At 42.2% G+C, this 19,787-nt stretch overlaps 1 long non-coding RNA gene across 1 annotated transcript; it reads left to right on the forward strand.

Moving 5' to 3' along the window:
• The first annotated feature begins 4,330 nt into the window (after window positions 1–4,330).
• LOC121778148 lies at window positions 4,331–5,745 on the forward strand. Its single transcript, XR_006045627.1, has 2 exons — window positions 4,331–4,777; window positions 4,929–5,745. It is a non-coding gene; the product is annotated as an uncharacterized LOC121778148 (long non-coding RNA).
• The last annotated feature ends 14,042 nt before the right edge of the window (window positions 5,746–19,787 follow it).

The following is a 19,787-nucleotide window of genomic DNA, read 5'->3' on the forward strand; positions in this document are numbered from 1 at the left end:
TATCAGATACATAAAAAAACCAATATTCATCTATATCATTGATATCTTGATCCTGAAAAATACTAGTGGTTTATATGAGCCACAACTCTGTGTATAAATTTCACATTTAATTCACATTACAATTATCAAACAAATATCATAAACAATTTCATATTCATATGCATATGCCTCTCTGTCCAGCTTATTATTCTGTGGCAAATCAAGCATGGTATCTGCTCGGGATTTCCAATATGCCAATATGATTGACCCGTAGGTCCCAATATAATTGACCCGAATGTCCCAATATGTCCATTGTGATTTCAGATCCAGAGCAAGACTGTCACAGATCTTCTTTAATTCAATAATTCAAATAAATCCAAAATCATGCTCATTGCATTAATTACGTATATCTATCATATTCCATCAAATAATTCCTTTACCATATATAAAACATATCCATTGCACCAGTCAGATATTCATATCACATTCCACAAAATAATTTTTAATAACACATAACTAAATTAGGTTCACATCATACAATCCAAATATTCGCTCCATCTTACATATAGTAAGGAACTGCGAAACAATATCATATGTAAAAATTAATAGTGGGTAATACCCACCTTATTACGAATAATCTAACTGATCTCTTAATTAGGCCTTTTGAACTTACAATCTCAATCACGTAATTCTGCTTTGCATCTCTCGGCATTCTTCACTAACTTCACAAAAAGTTTTCTATTTCAGTTTTGCTAGAATACCCCCTTCTAATAGCTTTAGCATCATGCATATTAAAAAAAATGAAAGCTTCCTCCTTCGCAAAATCCTCCCCCAAGTTAAATTTTCTATTAGTGATACTGTGACTATACACATTGTCTAACCAAAATACACGTAGCATAACCAAAACTTACTCACAATTTAACTTGTGATAGTTGCTACACGCCATATACGAAACCAACGTAAATATACATCATGTAAAATGTTGTAAACCTCAAAGATGTACACGTGTGTGCATGCATATATATATATATATATATATATATATATATATATATATATATATATATATATATATATATATATATATTTATGATCATATGATAACCCCCAAATCACGTAATAACTCTATAACCAAATCTGGACCACACATATTTTCTAATCTTGTGGCTGAGATTCAAACTTAGATTTACTTCATAAAAAAGGCGCAGAGGGTAAATATGTCATTTCCCTCATTTAATTTATGAATTTCGCTCCATTCTTTCACACTCTCTCAGTTCGATTCTCTCTTCTCAGTTGATAAAATGATAAAATGATAGTTTTGCCGGATAGAGTGATACTCTGAGTTGATAAAATGATAGTTTTGCCGAATAGAATGATACTCTGAGTTGATAAAATGATAGTTTTATTGATTTGTAGGTATGTACATTCCTGCATACAATGATAGTTTTGCAGGATAGAATGATACTCTGAGTTGATAAAATGATAGTTTTGCCGGATAGAATGATACTCTGAGTTGATAAAATGATAGTTTTGCCGGATAGAATGATACTCTCTCTCCACTGTCAGTCTCTCTCACATCTCCACTATTGTGTAATGCATTTATTAAACGATAGAAACGGAGACCATTGTGTGTGTAATGCATCAACGTACCGTTTATAAATGCGTTGTCGCAAGTGTGAGTGCGTCGCCATGGGAAAATGCGAAGCCGGATCGGTCGCGCTTGAGCGTCCTCTCAAGCTGTGGTCTCTCATTCTTGACAGCGTGCGCTGCGGCGGCGGAGGCTTCCAGCGGAAGAAATCCGGCGATAGGAAGGGATCAGAGAAGCTGTCGGAGCTGCTCAAGCAGCCGGAGTGGTGGGAGGGCGATGAGGATGTGAGGAGGAAGGAGGAGTCGCTGCAGTGCTTGAAAAATGATAAAATGATAATTTTGCCGTATAGAATGATACTCTGAGTTGATAAAATGATAGTTTTGCCGGATAGAATGATACTCTGAGAAAATTGAATGCAGTGTTTAATTCACGTTTTCTTCTTACCCGCCCAATTTTATAACGAAATGACAATTTTGCCCTTAATATATCCGAAATATGATAGTTTTATTTGATAAAATGATAGTTTTGTTAGATTAAATCTGGACCACATATTTTAAAAATGTGTGGTGGAGATTTAGTTATAGGGTTATCACACAAATTGGATTTATCACGCGCCCATATATATATATATAGGGATGTATTCATTTCCTTTTTGTATCTTTTGTTCTTTGTTCTTTTTAATCTCAGCCCCACGATTTTGTCATTCGACGGTTAGATTGGTGCCACGTGTCATTTAATAATGCATATTTTCAGTTGAATAATGCACACCGACTAATAATGCATCATTGTAGTGTAATAATGCAGATTTTCAATTGAATAATGTACACCGACTATTAATGCACCATTATAGTGTAATAATGCAGATCATCTGGACCGTTGATGAATGAGATCTAACGGCCCATATTAAGAAGAATAAAGGATATAAGGGATGAATAGGAGAATAACGCTCTCATATATATATATATATATATACACTAAAACTAAAATCTAGTATGTATTTTATTATTTTTGTTAGCTACGTATATTTCAATGCTTTGAAATCGTATTTGCATGGTTTGTGTATGCATAAATATAAATGTAGGAATAAGGTATTCTATTGTAACTATACATATTCAAATTTGGACATTTCAAGACTTATATGCCGTTTTCTTTTTTTTACAATGCTACCTATAAAATCAATGATAACATAATGGCAATAAATATATTAATATATACTCCCTCCGTCCTATGCTACTCGCACTTTTCATTTTAGGCCGTAAATTTGGGATTGATTTTTTTGTGTAATTAAAAAAGAATTTTAGGTGTAATGAGACATCACTTAATAAAAAAACTCTTAACTTAAACTAACATATTAATTAAATGCATTAATTCTAACTTAAATTATAAATAGTGTAAGGACTTTGTGACGAGCCGAAAAGCAAACGTGCGAGTAGCACGGGACGGAGGGAGTAAAATAATGTATGTTTTAGGGTAGGGATATTACAAATCAAATGAAGGCGGATGGTGTTATGATTTTGGGATGCAGACATATGATGAAAGAGGAAAAGCGAGAAGAGAGAGATGTGAGATTTGAAGTTGGTGTGAGCATAAGTGATGGCTCGAATCACTGACTGGAGATGCTCAGATCAAGAGCGGGGGATGAACTCAAGTGAGCTGGTTTGGCTGCGTGCGACACTTGTTTCAGCAGCCACCGGATCGAGTTTAAAATGATAGATCTAGTATATATGCCGTTAGATAAATATATCCGTTGGACTTTTGTGTTAAAATAGCGGTTAGGAGTTTGTTGAGGGTTTTTTCATACTTGATTTTGTACACTGTCTTTCGATTTGATTCTGCTTAGAATAATACTCCCTTTATACCATAATAGATGTCACACTTTTCTTTTTTTGTTTGTTCCAAAAAGACGTCCATTTCCATTTTTGGAAAAAGTTCTCTCTTACATTAATAAAAAAATATATTTTCTCTCTCCATTTAACACACAAAACAAAACCTCTTAAAATCTTGTGCCGTCCCGCAAGTGTGACATCTTTTGTGGGATAGAGGGAGTACCAATTTACGTTTCTGCTACACACATTGTTCGATCATCCCACAAAAGATGTCAATTTCCATTTTTGGAAAAAGTTCTCTCTTACATTAATAAAAATATATATTTTATCTTTACATTTAACACACAAACAAAACCTCCTAAAATCTTGTGTCGTCCCGCAAGTGTGACATCTTTTGTGGGATAGAGGGAGTACCAATTTACGTTTTTGCTACACACATTGTTCGATCAACTGATTCTCTCATCTACTACATCACTCCATTTCTTACAACTAGTGACAAAGTAGAAAGAAATGGATGATGAGGAAAGACGACATAGCATTGCTGGCCTTTGTGGGCTACTAAAGTCTACCATCCTAATACTCTCTCCGTCTCACTCTAATTCACTACAAAAAAAAATTCACTATTTAGTGGCGGAAATAGTCCGCCAGTAATACTGGCGGAATAGTGGCGGATAATCGTTGGAAAATATAGTGGCGGATCAGTGGCGGATTTTAATTTGTCTACACTTGTGGCGGATTTTAAATTTCCTATACTAATTCTGCCACTATAAATAATTTTTTAATAAAATATACAAAATATTTAAAAAATAAATATAGTGGCGGATTTTCCGTGTCACTGATACAGTGGCTGGGGGATTATTTTCCGCCACAGCTTTACAAATCTTAAGGGCATGTTTGATAGCCCAGAAAATCCAAGAAATAGGCCTATTTCCTTTTTTTCCATGCTTTGATACACTTCTAATTTTTTTGAAGAAGCCCGCAAAATACTCCGGCCCGACAAAGGCCCAAGAGTGTATACCAGCTTATCGGTGGAAACTTATCGTTGCTTCAACATATGTTTGTTTTCCATTGCATCAAGAAACAAAATTGCTTCCAAAATTAGCCTCAATCCCCTCTTCTCTTTTCTTTTTCTCTTCTTGAATTTCCGTCAGATTTACAGCTCTTCTCTTCCATCTTCTCTTCTCTTTTCTCTTCTTGAATTTTCGTCAGATTTACAGCTCTTCTCTTCCAACTTCTCTTCTCTTTGTCTCTTCTTGAATTTCCATCAACAGCACCAAACCAATCCAGACTTCTCTTCCATCTTCTCTTCCCTTTTACTCTTTCATTTTCGATCAGATTTACGGCACCAAACCTTCACCTCTTCTGTTTTTCACTTTGATTTTGGGTCAGATTTGCAGCACTACTCCATCTTTTCTTCCCTTTTTTCTCTCTGAATTTCGGTCAAAGATGCAGCACCACACCACACGATTTTTAGACATCAATTTCTTTTTTACACGAATTTATCTCACTAAAATTGGCCTCTTGTTTTTGTGCAGCCCTATTCTCTGGAAGATTTATTCCCAAAATTGAAGGTTTTTGCATCGTTGAAGAAGAGAAATTTCGGAATAAGGGATTAACTTCGCTTACCTTTCGTAATTAGGGATTCAATTCGCTGACCTTTCGTAATTTGGGATCCAGGCATGCGTATTCTTCAGAATAAGGGATTTGTGATATTTTATGTTATTTATGTTCTTTTTTAATATTATTTTCCTCTAACCATTTATCAATTGCCTAAATTACTAATAAGTCGTATTCTAGGCCTTGGTTACTTGTCAGTATAACATGCATAATTGGAATATATCTGCAAAACAGTTGCTAAAGTGTGCAGGAAAAGGGTTCCAGTCAGAAGAAAAGGTATCGGATAACTCATGTGAAAAGGGCATCAGAATGATGCTATACTGACCAGTATGCATGTCAAAAAGGCTCGAGATGGAGAAGAAGGATTGCTGGGAAGATCAACCACAAGTAAGGCTAAAAGGGTCATTTCGCGAAGAGAGTCTACCCTAAAAATCAAGGGCAGACCTCCATATAAAAGGGAGCCACTTGGAGAGAGAAACAATCATCGATCATAGGGAATCAACTTTAGGAGCTCTACACTTAGTTAGAATTCTCTCTCGGCAGTTAGTTCCTTCAGCTTTGTCCTTCATATTCTCGTTCCTCGCCACAGCCATGGTCACCTGAAGTCCAACAGTTAACCGGAGTTCAGCATTATCTCGTTCCAGCCAACGTGTTTCGTAGTGTTTGCAGTTTCATCGCCCGGAGTGGCAAACAATCTTTATTTGCTTTCTTAGTTAATCTTTACGTGTTTCCTTACGTTGGACCTGTAGCACTTTCAATTTCCGTTTGCTTTTGAAGTATTTCGTTTAGATCCAAACACCTTTTATGCAATGAAGTTGTTTTTATGCATTTCTTTCTGTTTGATTCTGTTTCTTTCTGCCTAGATAGCTTAGATCTAGTTATTACTATAATTTCCAAGTGTTGCGAGCATGTTTTCATTTCCGCATTGATAAATCTGAGTTCATGAATTTAGATAGCTGTTAGATTTCAGATCTGAAATGGTTAAGTTTGAAAGCCTAGTCTACGTGATTTCTGCCACCTGGCATGTTACCCAGTAAGCGTAATTTCAGTTTCGTTAGTTTAATCTTTTGATTTGGAGTTTAGATTGTAGATCTGTTCTTGTGAAGTTGTTAATCTGCATTTCTCGTCCATGAATCTGGGTTTGTTAATCTGAGTTTATTCATGTTGAAGAAGAAGACATCCACATCCAAGTTTGGGACCACTTTTGCTTTTTAGTTACTTTTTGCTTTTGTCCTTTCTTTTATCTACCTTTCTGCTGGTACCCTACAGATTTGTCAGCTTAATCACCTAACTACCACTTATTCTCTGATATTCTGTTTAGTCTTTTATAGTAACCCTGTACCTCCCACATATTTTCTGAAACATAATGTTCTTCCAATCTCACGTACACAGCTGCTTATCAATCATCTTTCACCCCTCCTAGTCAGTAAAGTACCACCTTAATTTCCAGTCTAATTAGAATCTCAACACCAAGCGTGGTAGCTAACCAACCTTTCCAGAATAACACCACAATTACCAAAGCGCATTCATCTCTGTGGGATTCGACCCTTACATCCACTATACTAGTCAGTAGAAGTGGGTTGAGGAATTATTGATACCAGGTTCAGGCTTAGCTGGGACTTCCATCCTGATCAGTAGGATACATCCTTTGCTTGACGCGACACCTGCTCAAACCTGGCACTTATCAAATGGCGCCGTTGCCGGGGATGAATGGCATTATTTACTGTTCTTGTGTGTGATACTTTGGCGTACGTATTGTGTATAACTTTTCTCTTTTCTTTTTCTTTCAGTTTATGAGAAGCAGTTCGGCTCCTGACCATTGGAGACCGAAGATACTTCAACGAGGGACTATACTCGTGACCACTCGTTCTGGCCTGTCGACAGCCCTGTCTGACCTAGGCACGAGTAGTGACGAAGAGCAAGACACCATAGAAGGAGGAGTACCAGAACAGGTGCTACAGTTGGAGGGTAACCCAAGGATAATGGCTGCCCATATAGATGAAGACCCGGAGATAGGGACGCTGAACGAGCATACCGAAGGAGAACCGCCGTAAGCTATAGTTGTCACCCCAGGACAGACGGCTTGTGATGTGAAGCCCCATGTTATTGCAATCCTGCCCACGTACTGTGGGAAAAGCTATGAAGGCCCTTACTAATTCCTTCATGAGTTCTGTAAAATTTGTAGGGCACAGAGAAGGCCAGCGGGGGCAACCGAGGATGACTACAGATTGAAAGCTTGTCGATCGTCCTAAAAGGGGAGGCGAACACATGGTTCATGCGCCTGCTACCCGACTCCATTGAGAGTTGGGCCGATTTCAAGTCAGCCTTCTTAGGCGAATTTTTTCCGTCATCTAAGACGAGTGCGCTGAAGAGAGAGATAACCAGTGTGAAGCAAGGTTACGACGAACCCTTGAGTGATTATTGGGCGAAGTATATGAGTCTTTTGGATGCATGTCCGAACCATCGTATGGCCGATATAGAGATACATCATACCTTTTATGAGGGGATGAACAAGGCAACAAAAGTCTTGGCAAACTCGTCGTCAGGTGGAAGCTTCACACAACTAAGGGTCAGTGAAGCAAAAAAGGTCCTAAGGAAGCTTTTGAGCGCAAAGAAGGAGTACGACAATTCAAGGGATGGCTACAGCAGAGAAAGAATTGCGAGTGCTTTGTCTACTGACCAGGAGCAGAAGATAGAGCAGAAGATGGATTTGAAAATGGAAGAGCTGAAAAAGACACTCCTGAACGCAATCGAGAAAAACGCACCACCACCTTCTCCAACTAGGATCTATAAGGATGCAGAGTAGGGGAGTCAAGGGCCAGCCTACGATCAGCCGAATGACTTCGTCAACATGGAGCAAGTCAATGCTGCAGGGTACTATAACTCTAGTGGGAATTGGATCCAAGGGAGACAGCGGGACGCACCATGGAGGGACCATCCAAATTTTCGATGGGGAGATGGGAACCAAAATCAGAACCAAGGTCAAGGTCAGAACCAATACAACCCCCACCCGAACCAGAATTCCAACCGTGGCCCAGCAAATCCCGACCACCAATCCAACTGGTCAGGAAGGAACCAACAACCCCATAACCAGAACCCACAGAACCAAAACTCAAACTCTGTCTATGTACCACCCCACCAGAGAAACTTCCAAAATTACCAGAGTCAGCATAATCAAGGTTCCCAACATCAGCAGAACCAAAACCAGTTCCAAAACCAAAATCATTTCGAAGGCCAGAACCAGAATCAATATCACCAAGACCAGTACAACCCTCCTGGCCAGTATAACCACTACCCACCTAACCAGAACCAGCAAAACTTCCAAAATTACCCACCCAACCAAAACCCCAGTATAACCAGCACCAAGGGCCAAATCAGTCTCAATATCCTAACAGGTCAAGGAGATCTATGGAGGACATGATGGGAGAATTGCTCGCTTCGCAGCAAAGTATCAAGGGTGAGTTGCAGTCCAATAATGAAGTAGTGCAGGGGATGCAGAATGCCCAGAAGGAGCATAAGGCGAACATAGACATGATGAATAGGAAATTGGCTCAGCTAGCGAGTTCAATGGGTGAAATTAAGGGGAATTCAGGAAAACTCCTATCTAAAGTCCATGTTCCTGAAAAGGCAAACGTGAGCAAGGTCACATTGACGTCCGGTACTGCCTATGAAGGACCCCAACCTAAGAAGTCCAACGGAGAGCCTAGTGGGACGAATATACTAAAGGATGTCGTCTCGAAAGGAGAGCTCAACAGACCTCTACCTCAGATGCAGGATCCATTCTTTTTGGATGAAGCGCCATTGGAAAAAGGTGAAACAAAAGGCGTACTGCCCAGGAGAGACTCTCTTAAGGAAACGGAACCCACGAAGGAGACTCCAACCCCGAATGTGCCCCAGAGAGACTCTGGAAAGGCTGTTGAAGAACCGGTTAAAGAGGAGAAAGGAAAAAAACCATTCCCTTACCGTTTCGTGACCAAGAGGAAGAAGGAAAAACCAGTGGATTACTTGTCAGTTTTTGGAAAGCTAGATGTCACCATACCATTCCTCCAAGCTGTGAAGTTGCCCCCACTTGGAAAATTTATCAAGGAGTTCATAACCGGGAAGGCCCAGAAGGGACCGTTTTGCTAGGGAGACCGTTTTTAAGAACAGCTAAGACAATCATGGACATGGCTGAAGGGACAATTTGCATTTATTTTCATGGGGAGAAATTCACATTTGATATCAATGAGGCAATGAAAAATCCTATCGATTCTGAGAATCTATGCTACGTTGATGTAATTGCCCCCCTATTCCAAGATTTTCTTGAGACCGAATTATTACAGGAAAAACTCCAAGCGTTGGATGTGTATGAGCAGGCTGACGTAAAAGCGGCTGCATGGTGCGATCTGATCAGTAGCCAAGAGTTAACTGACGAAGAGATAGAAGGAGCAATTAAGGATTTCTGTTAGAAATCAGAATTTATTGGAGCCGCAGGGGCTCAGCTACCAGTCAGTACAGAGGAATTTTCAGATGAAGAGTTAGGAAAGAAGGGGATGCTGCGAGGAGCATTCTACCGGCTGATATACTTCTCCCACAAGTTGAATTGAAAAAACTACCAGCAACCCTGAAATATGCTTTCTTAGGGGAGGAAAACTCATACCCAGTGATTATCAACAGCAGCCTGACGAAAGAACATGAGGCAACGCTACTGACCGTTCTAGGCAAGAACAAAAAAGCAATTGGATGGAGCCTTACAGATCTGGTAGGGATAAGCCTCGATGTCTGTATACATCATATCAGGCTAGAAGAAGGAGCGAAAGCACATCGAGATTCACAGAGGAAGGTGAACCCCAACATGCGGGAGGAAATATTGAAAGAAATCTTGAAGTTGCTGTCATTGGGAATTATCTATTCGGTACCCGATAGCGAGTGGGTCAGCCCTGTCCACATGGTCCCCAAGAAGTCAGGGATTCAAGTGGTTCAGAATGAGAAGAATGAGCTGATACCAACAAGGCTAGTTACTGGTTGGCGGATGTGCATAGAATACCGCAAACTGAACGCCGTAACCAGGAAAGACCACTTCCCCCTACCGTTCATCGACCAGATGTTGGAGCGACTGGCTGGGAAGAAGTACTTTTGTTTTTTAGATGGGTACAGCGGGTATTTTCAAATCTACGTGGACCCTGAAAACCAGGACAAAACCACCTTTACCTGCCCATTTGGAACTTACGCGTACAGACGCATGCCATTCGGTCTTTGCAATGCTCCAGGAACATTCCAACGATGCATATTTTCCGATCTGATCGAGGAGTGCATAGAGATATTCATGGATGACTTTACAATCTACGGGGACTCTTTCGACTCATGCCTGCATCACTTGGACATAGTTTTGGCGAGGTGTCAAGCAAAGAGCCTGGTTTTGAATTTTGAGAAGTGCCATTTCATGGTCACATAAGGGATCGTCCTAGGACACGTGGTGTCAGAGAGAGGTATCCAGGTGGATCAAGCCAAAGTGAGCGTCATTTCCAAACTGCCTTTCCCTACTGACCAGAAGGAAATAAGGGGTTTTCTCGGGCATGCAGGATTTTATCGACCATTTATTAAGGACTTCGCCAAAATAGCCCAACCCCTAACCAGACTTCTTCAAAATGAGGTGGAATTCAATTTTGATGAACAGTGCAAGGCTGTTTTCAACCTCCTCAAAGAAAAGCTGGTATCTGCACCAATTATCCGGGCTCCTGACTGGGATCATCCGTTCGAAGTGATGTGTGATGCCAGCGACTATGGAGTGGGAGCTGTTCTGGGCCAGAAAATCGAGGGAAAAAGGTATGTGATCTTTTATGCGTCTAAAACCTTAAATCAAGCTCAAAGGAATTATGACACCACTGAGAATGAGATGCTGGCCGTGGTGTATTCGTTCGAGAAGTTTCGACAGTACTTGTTGGGATCCAAGGTCATCGTGTATACTGACCATGCAGCCATTAAGTACTTGATTGCCAAGAAAGAATCCAAACCCCGCTTGATCCGATGGGTGCTCCTGTTACAAGAATTTGGTTGGGAGGTGGAAGATAAGAAAGGGGTCGAGAACAAGGTAGCAGACCATTTGAGCAAAATAGTGCAAGATGAAAACAGCGAGGAGGTGCACGATAGGTTTCCAGAGGAACACTTGTGTGAAGTAATTTTTGCTGTCAGAAAAATCGATTGGGAAGAAGTGATAGAGCTTACTGGCCAAGATGTCACAGCAAAAGGAAAGGAAAAGGTAGGGCAGGAGCCATGGTATGCGGACCTAGCCAACTACCTAGTTTCAGGAGAGCTTCCAGAAGTACTTAGCATCACCAAGGCTCAAAGAATGAAGATCAAGAGTGAAGCAAAATACTACTTTTGGGACGACCCATATCTTTGAAAAGTAGGAGCAGATCAAGTGATAAGAAGGTGCGTTCCTGACTGGGAGCAGAGGGACGTATTGACACATTGCCATTCATTGGTATGTGGAGGACACTTCGGTCCCAAGAAGACGGCAAGAAAGATTTTGGATAGCGGTTTTTATTGGCCAACCCTCAACAAAGATGCCTATGAATTCTGTAGAAGTTGTGAGCGTTGTCAACTGACCGGTGGGATATCTGCACGAGATGAAATGCCACAAGTACCGGTTATCGTTTGTGAGTTGTTCGACATATGGGGAATGGACTTCATGGGTCCTTTTCCCTCATCATATGGAAACTTGTATATCTTAGTTGCACTTGACTACGTCTCTAAGTGGTTAGAAGCCAAGGCCACGAGCACGTGTGAAGCAAAAGAGGTGGCCAAGTTCCTCAAGAGCAATATCTTCAGTCGGTTCGGAGTACCAAGGGCCATCATATCCGACCAGGGAACACACTTCTGTAACCGCACTATCGAAGCCTTGATGAAGAAGTACGGTGTACACCACAGATTATCTAGCCCCTACCACCCACAAGCAAACGGTCAAGCGGAAATCTCTAATCGAGATATAAAGAACATTTTGGAGAAAACCGTCAACCCTTCTAGGAAGGACTGGAGTGTGAGGTTAGAGGATGCTTTGTTGGCGTATCGGACAGCCTACAAAACTCCAATAGGCATGTCCCCATACCGGATCATTTTTGGGAAGATGTGCCACTTACCAGTGGGGATCGAGCACTGAGCATACTGAGCAGTATAGAAAGTTAATATGGATGCTAGTGCCTGTGAAGAGGAAAGGAAGCTGCAGCTACAGGAGTTAGAAGAACTTAGATTGGAATCGTTTGATTCCGCCATGTGGTATAAGGAGAGAACTAAATTATGGCACGACAGAAATCTACGGACCAAAGACCTCCATGTTGGCTAGAAAGTACTACTCTTCTAGTCGAGATTGAAGCTAATGCTTGGGAAGTTCAAGTCGAAGTGGACAGGACCTTATGTCATAACCGCACTCCGTTCTAATGGAGCAGTGGAGATTTCAGGGAGTCTTCCTCACTCTGAACCTTTTATAGTAAATGGACATAGGCTGAAGGTGTTTAGGGAAAGTAGTGATGTGGGTGTAGTGGATGAGATTCCACTGCAACCACATGTTAAGGTTTCATACTGACTGGTAGGATAGGAATTTGGAGTTCCACTGGCTAGCTTCTTTTAGCGTAATTTACATACGCTGGCCAAGTAGAATTCCAAATTTCCTAAGGGAAGATGTAAATATTGTAAATACGTGGTAGTTAATTTAATTTCTTTTCATGCAAGTTAAATTTTAAAACCCAAAAATATTTTTCGGACCTCAAATATTAATTTGGAGTACGTACTGACCACCAGAATACCAATTTGGTGAAACTTCCAATTTTATTTAAGTGTCATTTTTACTTTGTTACTAATCTGGGAAAATATAGGGGGAAATCGTTGAGGGACGAAATTTGAATTGGGGTTGTTGCAGCTTTGCAGGCGGACAGCGACTGGGAGGGCACGTGTGCAGAGAAAGACAGGCGACGTCCAAGCAGGAGGCAGCGCCTTCAACCGTCTCCACACGAATCGACGCCAACCTGGAAACCGCTCATAGCCGGTTACAAACCCTCAACTACCCATTCTACTCTCATATCCAAACCATTTCCCCCATTCATCTCACAAACCATCACCTGCAATTCCTCTCTTCCGAAAATTTCCACCGTCATCCACAGAAACCAACACCTATATTACCACCCGAAATCATCGATTTAAGCCATGGGAAAAAAGAAATGGGCAACGAAACAAACCGGTGAGAAAACCCCCCCTTCAACCAGTAGGAAAGAAACACCAGAATCGCATCCGCCACTGGGAGAGCGGCCACCGAACCCGCAACCACAGGAGCCGATTCCTCAGGCTCCGGTGATGGTTTCTTTGGACGTAATGATGGAGTTCCTCAGACAGCAGGACCCGAATAGAGATTGGGCGGCCGAGTAGGCCAGTTTTAGCTGAAAACGAGGCAAATAGAGCATGACCGGAGAAGCCCCGGCAGTACCTGCAACAGAATCGAATGTGCAACCCACAGTACAACCACCCACCTCCATTCCAACCTCCTCAACAACTTTTCTAGAACGGGAATCTCCCTCGGCGACCGAACCATCAGAACCCTCGGAACCCTCCCTGACTCAACAACAAAGCGACTCGATGGATGTTGACCCCATCTCCGCCTATTACGACTCTGACCCAGGGGAACGTGACGAGAGGAGAAGCAAGGAGCCGACGAGCCAGGAGGGGGAAGATGAACTAGAGAGAACGCCGACAGCGGAAACCGTTCCCCAAGAAATGGCGAGGGAAGAAATTGATCTGAATGAAACGGCTAGAAAGCAAGGCCTGGTGACCGATGAGGAGTTTGCGGCCCTTTAAGATGAGGTAAACCGGATGGAAGATGACACTGCCACGATGGCTGAGGGTCTGGACCTCGCATCAAGGGCAGTAGGAGAGGGTGAAGAAGCCGGTGCCGAGAACACCTCAGAAGGCCTATCTAACCAGCCAGTAGACCAGGTGGAAGAAGGGCAGACTAGAGCCGAAGAACCAAAGTCAGTGACTCCCCAGCTAGACGCAGGGGAGAGTGATGCGCACATTGATCAGGAGGAGACCATGGTACGAACAGAGGAGCCAGAACCAGTGGCACCTCCAGTGTTGAAACCGAAAGCACTCAAAAGGAAATTGGTGTTGAGGGACGATCCCAAGGCAGCACGACCGAAGCCCAAGAGAGTATCGCAGAGATGCCTAGGAAAATAGACATCCAGCAAGACGAAGGCGAACACAGCAGCAGATCCAGTTGAAGTTTTAAGTGAAGAGGACATGACTACTCCTACAAAACCTGGGGATGAGTCCTTACCGGCTACTAACCTAGGGCACATTGTGGTATATTTGATAAAAATAGAAAAGATTAAGGGCAATAATGTCTACACAAGGGATATCTCTTTCTTCTAGTGGTGTATCAAACAATCGTTGATTTTATAAAGTTAAAAATGGAGAAAAGCTTTACTTCATAATTTGGTTTATTTTCTGAATTTGTTTATTTTCTTGGATTTTCCAACTTGGGCTATCAAACATACCCTAATTAAATTAATTAGGGCAATTTACGCATTTCTTTCAATCACTCCAGCTAGGGCAGTTTAGAGCATCCACAATGGCGGCGAGCGGACCGGCTAGCCGATTCCCGGTGCTGGCCGGTCTGCTCGCCGAACAATTGCAGCAGGCGAGCGCCAAATCGGCGAGAAAAACGGTGAGTGCACGCCGATTCCCAGGCGTTGGCCGATGCGCTCGCCGATCGGTTGGCCTCCATTGCAGGCTCCCGATCGGCGAGTGATCGGCCAACCGATTTTTTATTTTTTATATTTAATTTTCAAAACACTATATATACGCGATTTGCACGTCATTTTCATTCGCACCACTTGTTTTAACGAGTTTTCTCTCTATCTTATTTTCTGTACAAGATCAACAACGCGAAATGAGTAACGCGGGTGGTAGTAGTGGTGGTAGTGGTAGGGATGCTGAGTAGTACGAACGACGAATGAACGAAGAGTTGGAGGCCTATACGTCCCATGAGATAAACCGGTTGATACAAAGGGCCTTGCAGCCGGCAGTACCTCGACCTCGACCCGTTGTCCACCGCCGAGCATTGATTGAGCGGGATCACGTAGCTGCACATCAGCGGCTATATGAAGACTACTTCGCACCGGAGCCGCGGTTTAAAGCCAACCTTTTCAGGCGGCGTTTTAGGATGAGCAGGGCCCTGTTTATGCGTGTTGTTGACGCTTAAGAGCGTCGATATATGTGTTTCCGCTTCAGGCACGATGCGGCTGCAGACCCGGCCACACACCTATTCAAAAGTGCACTACGGCAATCAGGCAGTTGGCCTACGGCGCGGAAGACATGTGGGACGAGTACCTCCACATCGGTGAGACGACTGCCCTTGAATGTATGAGGTATTTCTGTCAGGGCGTGGTTGAAATATTCGTGAAAAGTACCTTTGAAGCCCTACCCCCGAAGACTGCCAAGAGCTGATGCAGATGCACGGGGAGAAGCATGGGTTCCCGGGTATGTTAGGCAGCATAGATTGTATGCATTGGGAGTGGAAGAACTGCCCTGCTGCCTAGAAAGGGTTCTACAAGACCGGCTACAAGGGAAAGAATCCCACGATGATACTCGAGGCCGTAGCTGATTACCGGCTGTGGATTTGGCATGCATATTTTGGGGTAGCCGGGTTGAACAACGACCTCAACGTCCTCAACTCGTCGCCCCTTTTCAACGAGCAGTGCCACGACGTCGGTCCGGCCATCAGTTTTATCACCAACGGGAACCAGCATGATATGGGCTACTACTTGGCGGATGGGATGTAATATCAACGTGCGAATATGAACTCAACACAAATGCTGATAACACAATGCAAGAAACTACAATCCACACAGCGATTTAACGTGGTTCGATCGAAATGATCTACGTCCACGGGAGAACTCTAGCAAACCTTTATTGATGAAGAAGATCGAAGTTACAAAGATCGCACATACACAAGATTCAATACAAGAACACTTAACCTCGCAATCTGATGTTGATCTAGTAGAAACACAGCAGCTAACCAACTAATTGATGCGAACAACCAGAGCTCGAACGACTCCAATCGATACTCTCAAGATCGATGCTCCTCTAATCCTTCTCTGATTGAGGATCTTCACTCGCTCTTTCTCTCTCTGGCTTTTCTTGTGTGTTGAATAATGCAGCTATCATACTCTCATTCAGTTATCCGATATCAACTTATATATCTGACATATCTAACTGAATCCCTCGAGCCTTGATCTTATGCGAAGAATTCCACATGCACCCTCATGCAATAACCGAATTAACCAACTCTTTTATTCCATGTTGTGAGACGCATGCACATAATAAATCTCCACCTCGTCTCTAACATCAACACTCACTGTCCTAGTTCTCCAACACCCATTCACCTCATTTCTTCAAAACGTTCACCAACTCCAAACAATAGGCAAATTTTGAAGCTGGAATCACCTTAGTCAGAGCATCTGCAGGATTGTGCTTAGTTCTTATCTTCTTGATCTCTACCACACCTTTCTTCACTTCATCTCGTATAAAATGCAACCGCACATCTATGTGCTTGCTTCTATCATGAAAAGTTTGGTGCTTGGATAGACAAATTGCACTGCTACTGTCACAGTTCACCACAACCCTTTCCTGCTCTTCTCCTAAGTCCTTTAGCATTCCTCTAACCCAAAAACTCTCTTTCACAGCATCAGTAAGAGCTATGTATTCAGCTTCCGTGGTTGATAAAGCCACCACTGATTGCAGGTTCGATTTCCATGACACAGCAGATCCAAACATATTGAAGACATACCCTGTCTGTGATTTTCTGTTGTCCTTGTTGGAGGTATAATCCGAATCACCAAAACCTTCAATAATGTCCTTAGTTCGATCTCCAAAACCCTTGTACATGATCCCATAGTCAGAGCTTCCTCTCAAGTATCTCAACATCCATTTAAGGGCCTGCCAGTGAGCCTTCCCAGGATTGCTCATATATCTACTTGTAATGCTCACAGCATGGGCTAAGTCTGGCCTGGTGCAGATCATTACATACATAACACTTCCAATAATGTTTGCAAATGGAATATTCCGCATTTCCTTCTGTTCCTCCTCAGACTTTGGCCCTTGACTTGTAGATAACTGAAACTGCTGCCCTAAAGGAGTTGAAACTGTTCTGGATTCATTCATTTGGTATTTGCTGATCAATTTCTCTATATAATGCTGTTGACTCAGCCATAACACCCTTCTCTTTCTGTCTCTTATGATATCAATGCCCAAAATTCTTTTAGCTTCCCCCAAATCCTTCATTTCAAATCTGCATTTGAGGTCATTTGTCACTTTCTGAATTTCATTGATGTCTGATCCAGTGATTAACATGTCATCCACGTACAAGAGCAAGAAAGCTACTGATCTTCCATCCCTTTTCTTCATTTACACGCAGCTATCATACTTGGAGCTTTCAAAACCAATCTGCTTCATGTGTTGATCAAACTGCAGATTCCACTGTCTACTTGGCTGCTTGAGGCCATATAAGCTTCTCTTGAGCAAGCATACCTTATCTTCATCCCCTGGCTTTACAAACCCCTCTGGTTGTTCCATGAATATGTTCTCCTCAAGCTCACCATGTAAGAAGGCCGTCTTTACATCTAGTTGATGTAATTCCCAGTCATTTTTGGCCACCAAAGCCATGAGCATTCTCATTGAACTATGTTTCACAACTGGACTGAATACTTCATTATAGTCCACTCCTTCTCTCTGGTTGTATCCTTTAGCCACTAACCTGGCTTTATACCTTATTTTATCCCCATTAGATGCTTCAATCTTTTTCTTAAAGATCCACTTGCATCCAATCAGTTTCTGCAGCCTTTTTCTTGTCACAAGGATCCATGTCTTGTTCTTGAGCAAGGATTCAATTTCTTCATTCATCGCTTTTATCCACTTATCTCTTTCTCTGGATTTCACAGCCTCCTTGTAAGTTCCTGGTTCAGTAGACTCAATGTCCTCTGCTGCACAGAATGCATAGTACACCAGACTTGCATTGCTATATCTTGCTGGTTTCCTGATATTTATTCTTCTTTCTCTATCCCTGGCCAGCATGTAGCCTTGGAGATTATCATCAGTAGAGACTCCACCTTCATTCGTGACTTCATTCTCATCATCACTAACTCATGAACTTGATCTTCTTTCTCTGAAGAATCTGAACTATCATCAAGTTTCTGGGCTTCAGTTCTGTCCAGAAACTCCACCTCAACTTGAGCATCTGGTGTCTTTGTTTTTGCACCTTCACTCTGCTCCTTGTAAGGCATTTCCAGTTCTCTGAATATGACATCCCTGCTTATTATTACCTTCTGACTCCCAGGCTCCAGAGACCGCAGCCTATATCCTTTTACACCTTTTTGATATCCAAGAAGTACACACTTCAGTGCCCTTGGTTGTAGCTTTCCTTGCTTGATGTGAGAATATGCTCTAAAACCAAAGGGTCTCAGCATAGCATAGTTTCCATGATGACCATACCATCTATAATCTGGAGTCTGATTTTTAGCAGCAGCGGTTGGATACTTGTTGATCAATGCAACCGCAGTGGAGGCAGCCTCTCCCCAGAATTTATGAGGCATTCCTGATGAAATTAACATGCACCTCACTCTCTCAAGGATCGTTCTATTAGCCCTTTCAGCCACACCATTTTGTTGTGGGTTATTGGGAACAGTTCTATGCCTCTTGATCCCCCTTTCTCTGCATAAATCTCCAAACTGATGTGAGAGGAACTCTAGACCATTATCAGTCCTTAAACACTTCAATGATGACCCTTTTCTCAACCTCAACTTCTCTGCACCATTCCCTAAACTTGTTGAAAGCCTCGGATTTGTCTCTCATTGTGTACAACCAGATCTTCCTTGAGTAATCATCCACCACAGTCAGGAAATATCTGCATCCTCCCACTGATATGACTTGCGCTGGTCCCCACACATCACTATGTGCATAATCAAGAACTGATGTTGAAGTGTGTTTTCCAGTTGGGTATACTTGCTTCTTGCTTTTACCAAGTACATAGGCCTCACATTCTCTGGACTCCAATTTCTTGTCAGCTTCTATCACACCATTCTTGATAAGTTGATTGACACCATCTATGGACACATGACCCAATCTGAGATGCCAGATATTTGCATCTATCTTGCTTGTGGTGTTAAGCTGATCAATTACCACATCTGCCTGTAGAAAATAAAGGTTGTTGAATCTTCTTGTTGTCATTATCACCTCTGATCCCTTCAACACTCTCAATTCTCCATCTGTAGAGCAGAATGAGTATCCTTTTGATTCAAGTGCTCCCAATGAGATCAGATTCCTCTTAATGTCAGGGATATATCTGACTTCTGTGAGAATCCTTGTTGACCCATTCTTCATTCTGAGCTTCACATTTCCCATTCCCTTAATCTTACAAATCTGGTTATTTCCAAGCAACACAGAACCATTTGATTGCTCTATGCTCTGAAACCAATCCAGTTGGGACACATGTGAAAACTACATGCACTATCCATTATCCATTGCTCACCTATATCTGCATCTGCAATGTTCAATGCGTGTGCAGTTTCAACCTCTTGAGCAATATCAGCTATGTTCTGCCCTTCAGCCTCCTCATCCTTCTTTCTTTTCCAAGAATAACAGTTCTTCTTGAGGTGTCCCGGCTTCTTACAGTAGTGACATGATCTGGTCTCTTTCTCTTCTTTCTTTTCATTCTTGCCCTTTTTATTCCACTTCTTCTTGAAGCCCTTTTTGTC

This window comes from Salvia splendens, chromosome 19 (assembly GCF_004379255.2).
Source record: "Salvia splendens isolate huo1 chromosome 19, SspV2, whole genome shotgun sequence".
Lineage (NCBI taxonomy): Eukaryota > Viridiplantae > Streptophyta > Magnoliopsida > Lamiales > Lamiaceae > Salvia > Salvia splendens.